The sequence below is a fragment of the Delphinus delphis genome, chromosome 10, assembly GCF_949987515.2.
Source record: "Delphinus delphis chromosome 10, mDelDel1.2, whole genome shotgun sequence".
In the NCBI taxonomy this organism is placed as follows: Eukaryota; Metazoa; Chordata; class Mammalia; order Artiodactyla; family Delphinidae; genus Delphinus; species Delphinus delphis.
The window spans coordinates 22,145,118-22,152,685 of NC_082692.2; the positions used below are offsets into that span (position 1 = coordinate 22,145,118).

General features: G+C 39.1%; 2 non-coding genes across 2 annotated transcripts; both read right to left on the bottom strand.

The window, feature by feature from the left end:
• Nucleotides 1-2,792: 2,792 nt before the first annotated feature.
• Nucleotides 2,793-2,864, bottom strand: TRNAA-UGC (transfer RNA alanine (anticodon UGC)). The gene has a single exon. It is a non-coding gene; the product is annotated as a tRNA-Ala (tRNA).
• Nucleotides 2,865-6,250: 3,386 nt separating this feature from the next.
• On the bottom strand, nucleotides 6,251-6,323 carry TRNAF-GAA (transfer RNA phenylalanine (anticodon GAA)). Its single transcript has one exon. It is a non-coding gene; the product is annotated as a tRNA-Phe (tRNA).
• Between the last annotated feature and the right edge of the window lie 1,245 nt (nucleotides 6,324-7,568).

Genomic DNA, 7,568 nt, shown 5'->3' on the forward strand with positions numbered 1-7,568 from the left:
CATGATAAGCAAAAAAACATGGTAAGTACAATACACTTTCCTTGTCTTGAGCTTTTAAAATTATGTTTGAAAGTTGAAGCAAAAGTATAACACTGTCTGATGCGGTTCTAAATGTATGTGAAAGAAATAGTTAAGACAGTCATATTACAAGTGAGGAATAGTAAAGTGACAGAAAGGGAGGTAAGGTTGCTACATTTCACATGAACTGGTAAAATGGTACACCAGTACAGTCTAAGTTAAATATCTAGAATGGAATTCTTACAGTAATGACTTTTAAAAATCTATACAGAAGGATACAATAAATAATGGTATAGATAAATGAATATGGAATTCCAAAATATATACAAGTAGTCCATAAAAAGGCAACAAAAAAAGAGAGAAGTGAACAATAACAGAGAACAAACAGAAAACAAAAAAAATAAAATGCCGGACTTAAGCCCTACATACCAATAATTACATTAAATGTAAATAGTCTAAATGCACTAATTAAACCCACAGGGTAGATTAGAAAACATGACCAAACTATATGCTGTCTGTCTACAAAAAAATTCACCTCAAATATAACCTGTAAATATATAGGCAGTTTGAAGTTAGGAAGATTAAAAAAAAAAGGCATGTCATGCAAACATCAATAAAAAGACAGCAGGAGTAGCTATTATTAATGTCAAATAAAGTCAGTTTCATAACAAAGAAAATTATCAGAGGCAGAGAAGGACATCATATAATGATACAAGTGCCCATCTACCAAGAAGGGCATAGTAATCCAAAATACGTATGCACCAAACAACAGAGCTGCAAAATATGTGAAGGAAAAAAAAATCTGATAAAACTGAAAGATAAAATATGCAAATCCACTTGAAAAATGCCATCAGCCACCGGAATCCAATCAACATAGAATGGTTCATCCAATACAAGCAGAGTATAGATTCTTTTCAAATCCATCAGAACGTATTCCAAGATAGAACATATCCTGGGACATAGAATAACCCTCAACAAATCTAATAGAATTGAAAGATACAGTGTGTTCTCTGACCACAGTGCACATTAGTCACAGAAAGATAAGAGGCAGATATTCAAACACTTGGAAACTAAACAGCACAGCTCTAAATAACCCACAGAATAAAGAGGAATCTCAATGGAGATTTAAAAATAAATAGAATGAAATAAAAATACAATGTATCAAAATTTCTGATACACTAAGACAGCACTAAAAATTTCTGATACTTATTAAAACAGCACTGAGAAGGAAATTTATAGCACTCAGTGCATTCAAGAAAAGAAAAATCACAAGTTAGTCATCTAAGTTTTCACTGAGATAGCCAAGGGGAAAAAGAGCAGAAGAAACCTAAGGCAAACAAAAGGAAGAAACTAATAAAAACAATACCCTTGTCAACGCCTGGGCCAGCACCATGGTTGGGAAATCCGGCAACGGTTTGTCTCCCGGGCTTTTGCAGCTCTGGTTCTGAGACGCACAGAGACCAAGTTGGGGACAAGAACAGACAGCAGGATGCTGCATCGATTTTTGCCCCTCTTAGTATATACGGAATCCTTTTCTTGAATGAAAGAACACCAGGGGGGAGGTTCAGCCGCTGGGCCCGACGTGCAAAATGAGCTCGCCGGTTGCCAAATTAGTTCTTGAGATCTCATTGTCCCTGTGGAAAGGGGAGACGCTTCCCACCTTCAGCCAAAATTTGTTCCGACAGTCAACTCAGGTACTAGGTTTGGAGGAAATTCTGAATTATCTCTGATGGGCTAAGCCAGAAATCGACCTTGTTTAAAAGCTCCCCCCGATGATTCTGAAAGTCAGCCAGGTTTGGCAGTTCTCGGCTTTAGAGACTCCAAGACGAGTGGGCTGATATCTTTGGGAAAGTTAACACCAGGAGGGAGATTAGTGCGAGAGCAGAATACAGGTAACGATAACGAAAGGCAGGCGTGGAGTCCGCGGCTTCAGCGGCCACAGGAAGGTGGAGGAGGAAAAAAGTGGACGAATGCTTAGGTTGGCGTTAGTTTCAGATGGGCGGAGAGGCGGTTAGTTACGCGTCTCTGCTGCGCTTCCTCTGGGTACGTGGGGAACAAGCAGGTCCATTCCCGGTGAAAGAAGTGAGCTGAGACCGCTTTCCCGAAGGAAGATCCCCTTCGTTTTGTCCGACTGTCGCGGTTTTCAGAGAGCCTCGCTGCTCTTTCCGCGGTTGGAGCACTTGAGAGAAGTCCTGCGGTTGAGTTTCTGATTTTAGTGTATCCCGGTGGTATTGGAGGTTTCAGACCGCGCGGCAGGGAGGCCACAGTGTCCGGATCCCCACGTGCTAGTGGTAGAAGAGCGCAAGGTAGAAACAGGGACCGCCTTTGTCTTTAGACTTCACCATCTGAGCTATATGTAGGAGTGAGTGTTTTTGTTGTTGTTGTTTGTTTAATGTGTTGAGCTTGGAATGCAAGACATGGAAGATAAGAGGGGTAAGGTAGTAACCAAGTATTTTTAATTTGAAATGGTTTTCAGAGGCTGAACTCTAGATAGTTCGGTGTGTAGGTTGTCATGACTTTAATCTCAGGGCCAAGATTTCGAGACTGTTCCTGTTGGCATCCCGTTCTTTCTCCCACTTCCTTTTTGTCTTTCTTCTGCTTGTTGAAGTCGTCTTGGTGAGGTCGAGGCTCACAGCAAGAGAGGAGGGACTTCACCAGAATCCATTGGGTTATGTTTTTACTTTGTATGTGTACAGGACTATAACGGGAAAAAAAGGGTTAGGAGAACTAAATCTGTATTCCTTGAGGTTTGAGGGAAAAGTGAAACCAAGGCCTGGAGATGCCGGGGATCGAACCCGGGGCCTCATGCATGCAAAGCATGCGCTCTTCCACTGAGCTACACCCCCTCCCCGACAGGTTTCCTGATAATACTTCTTTGGGAATAAATTTTATTTCCTGAGGCTCTGGATCCTTGGGTGTCTAGGCGGTAGAGGAACCAAAGAAGGATACTGATTCTTTGGAGTATAGAACTTGAAGTGGAAGGCAAAAGATTGGAAACCTGTGTCAGATAACCAAAAGAAGTTGACACCATAGCTTTAAAACATAGTTGGGGTCTCCTATTATGCTTGGCAAGAGATCAAATCAAGTCCCAGTTTTTGGACCTTTTGATTTCCTCCAGATATGTCTTAAGCTGAGACACAAGGCCATTGAAATTCAGCTTCTTTCCGGCCTAAAATGCTTCATAATCTTGGTTGTTTGCTCCATTGGAATATTAAGGACCAGATTTGATGGAGGAAAGCCACAGGCAGTAAAAAACCCTAGAACGATGCATTCAACATTGCAATGTAAGGGGCTCTTTTTCTTTTCTAATCTAGGCACCCAGCTAATTTAGCAGGCCCCGCCAATAATCCAAAATCTCTTCTTCATAAGCATTCATAAGGCATGAATGAAACAACAGCTTCAGGGATGGAGAGGAATATTAAATTATGAGAGCGAGACCAAAGACAAATAGCCGCAAGACATTAGGGATAAAGGGGAAAAAAGGTATTTATTTATGTGTTTGTTTGTTTGTTCATGCATTTATTTAGGGAGGGAAAAAAGCTATGTCATTACCAAACAGAAGAAAGTGCAGAAAAGGGGTAGGTTTTAAAAATTCTTTTGGAAATGGGAGGAAGTTTGGAAGACGGAGAAGATGGGCAAGCCTTGCTCATGTTAAATTCAAGATCTATGTGGTGCACACTTGTGAGAATGTTACATGGTGAAATCACACAATTACCCCTGCCTCCAGATTTGGATTTGTGAGTGATCAGTAGATACAACTATGTGGAGGATGGATAAAGACAGAAAAGTATTCTCATTAGTGATATTCGTAGGAAAATAAATTTGCTCCCGGACATCTCTTGAACCCTGGGATTTATTGTGGTTAAGGCTGTGTTCTTTGAAATATATAAAAAGACTGCAAGAGAACCCATTTCCTGGCACCAGATTTCCAGTGGCTAACCCTTTCTCCTTCTGGTTTGCTCATTTATGGACTTTTGCCAATATTCATAAAATAACATTGAGTTCCTTTTGAAGCTGAAAGAATATGGTTTGTCTGACAGATTTGTTCTTTCAGTTGGCTCATGAAATTTTTAGCCCATGAAGTGCTTAGGAGGATATCTTGACTGTTTGATGTTGTAAAATATTAGGTTTATGATGCTTTCCAATATTAGGAAGGTTTTCAGACACACTGCTTGCTCATAATTTTGTGTTACACCTGGTGAAAACTGCATGTCTATTGGGGTCTCAGGAATTCATAATAATAAGGTATGCCTTTTTTTTTTCTTTTTGCCCCATGAACAAAGTGGGGATTTTAAAATTAAATATTTAGAGTTATAAAAATTGCTGAGTAACTATGTTGTACACCTGAAACTAATATGATATTGTAAATCAACTATACTTCAATTTTTTAAAAGTCTACAGCCATCTTCAGACTATGGATTCATTTAATACAGAATTCTTATCAGGAATTAAACTTCTAAATTGAGTGACAGAACACACTCATGCCATATATACTCAATTCAGAAAATCTGAAAATCTATGATGTGTATGTTTAACCCTGCACTGTCCAAAATGGTAGCCACTAGCCACTTTGAGTATTGAACACTTAAAAATGGAGATGTGCTGTAAGTGGAAAATATATATCAGGCCTCAAAGACTTAATATGATATTTAAAATGTAAACTATATCACTAATAATTTTTTGATTGACTATTTAAATGATGTTTTTGATACACCAAGTTATTTAAATATTCTTCTTCAATGAAGGCCACTTATTTTTATCTTTTATGTGACTACTAGAAAATGTAAAGTTACAAAAGTGACTCATTTATGGCTTCATTATATTGCTATTTGACATCCCTAGCTACAGAAGACATGACATGTTTAGATGCTGTTCTGGGAACACCAGAACCAAGGAATATAGAGCACAGTCTACCAGTTTCCTACTATGTGTGGACATGACACAAAGCATTCACTTGCATGATCTCCTTTGGTATTTACAGTATCCCTTTTTACATAGACATCATTAGCCTCATTTTTTAGATATTGAATGTGAGGCTAATTATGTTTTGTGAACTACCCTAGACCTCCCACTTCAACAGAATCATTACTGTGTTAGGCAATAAAATACTCAATGATGCTGTTTGTCCAATCAAATACTTCTTAATGAAATAAAATGCAAGCTTCTGAATTGAGGAGGGATAGATTGTTAATGGATAAGTTTCTAATGCCAAGTTCCTGTACAGCGAATGTCCCTACCTTGACGTTGCTTCTCAGTTTGTACCAATTTTCCATTTGCAACTTGATGCAGTTCTGATGTTGAAATAGTGTTTTATTTTCTTCTTTCAAAGTGTCCAAGAGTTGTCGGTGGAAAACAGACACTATGAAACTGACACAGAAATTTGAAAAGAAGAAAACAGTTCAGAATGACACAAGAGTGACCTATTATCCCTAACAAAGAGTTTCAAGAAATAAAGTCAAAATTAAAAGGAAAAAATGGGGTATTGGTACCTGAGTCTTGACGACTTTACTGTCCATTTGCTTTCATTTTTCAGTATTCTAGGTCCCCTTGTGAAAATTCAACAGAATAATTCTTAAAGAAGTGCTTATTCTCATTCTTTCCTGGATAACAAAACAGAAATAACTTAAGATGTGCAAATTCTAGACAGGGGTGGAAGGCTGAAGGAATGAATGTCTTGTCAAAAAGAAAACTCTGCATGTTCTTGTAATTGTTTAAAAGTTCAATGATGTTCAACAAAGCTCCTTATTCTAGCAGTTTAAAAACGGGGTGGACTCAAAATACAAACCCATATTTTCTGATCGGAAATTTTTCCTTGCATATACCACACCCACATATATACACTTACACAGTGTAGTAGTTCTTTTTTCTGCAGGTTTCCCCACCACCACCACCACCACCAATTCTTGTGATTAAAAAGATCACACGCACACACACAACATAAAGGCAGAAATGAATTGTAAGTGCAAGGCCATGTAGCACATTGGAATTTCCTAGCTCCTAGGAAAATAATTTCCTAGGTTTTGAAACTTCAAATAAAATATCACTGTCAGGAAACACTTCGTGGAAGACACTTCACACACACACACACACACACACACACACACACACACACACACACCCCTTGATCGCGCTTGCAAAAAGCCGTAAAAATTGTAGTTATATATGGATTTTGGGGATTGGGGCATAACTGTCGTGTAACGGGTTAATAAATTACACCACAGTAAAACACTACTGCCGAAACCCGGGATCGAACCAGGGACCTTTAGATCTTCAGTCTAACGCTCTCCCAACTGAGCTATTTCGGCCACCTGGGAACGCTCGGCTTAGCTGTTCTCCCAAAATTTAAAGTTTTCATCTGTGCGGGCCAGTCTACTCTTATTTTGTTCAACATCACCCATTCGTTCGCCCCAAAGTATATGGGCTCCCCTGAAATCCATGTCTAAAAATAGGATCCAGTTTTAGGAGACTGGATGGGTTGGTAGAGGAGGAGGGAAGTATAGGGGGAGAAATGGATTCGGCTACTCCACTACTCAAAGACAGCTCAGAAAACTAAGGCAATTCAAAATGAAATTATCGAGCCTCGACTTTCGGTTCTTTTTCTGTCTTGCTCTTCAATGACAAGGCTAAAAGGATTGTTGGGCACGTTAATATGGAGACGGGCTTCTTGCTTCGGCTTGAGGAAATCCGGAAGGAACCAATTCTTTTCTTCTAGTCACTTCCTTTCCCTTGTCTTCCTTGTGCTGACACGTGGTTGTTAGCGCGGAGACACAGAGAGTAGAAACCGGAAGCATTTAAAGGCAATCCATCGGATAATGTGTCTATTTCCGTGTGAGCAAGCAAAGCGTAAAGGGAGAAAAATAGATGCACGTGTATGGTTTCCAGCCCTCTCGTAAGGAAAGGATAAACCACCACTGAACTACACCTCTCACGACAGAAAGGTCGTGAAGATCATCTTTGAAATAGTAACCATATTTCTGAGGGGGGTCTTCAAAGATACGGTAGTTAGCCAGATAGAAAAGCCACTGCCTCAAATCCTACTCATTTCTTAAACCTCTAAACTGTATCCTCTTAAGCTGCTACACTAGGAGAAATGTAAGGGTCGCAAGCCAAATAGCACCGTTTCTGCTCTTAACACATTTAATCCTATCAGCTCTTTCCCAGGTTCCCGCCCCAGCAAACTGCCTGGAGGCGTTTTTTCTGCAACCACCAGGAAAGATTTCCAGATGGAACTTTTTTTTTTTTTCTGACTTCAACCTCTCTCTCTTTTTCTCTTTCCTATTCTTAGAAAAATTTTCAAGTCCTCTCCTTCTTAAGAAGAGATGAACTACAGTCTGAGAGAAGATATTTCAACACTCATGTTTTACGAAAGACCATTATCTGTGAAGAACTTCTACAAAACACTAAGAAAAAGACTAAAATCTCATTAAGAAAGAGCAAATTAACATGCACTTCACAAAAAGAGGATACCCAAAATAGCCAATAAGCAATTTAAAAGGTGCCCAACATAATTTGCTATGAGGGAAATGTAGATTTAAAAACCAAATGAAATA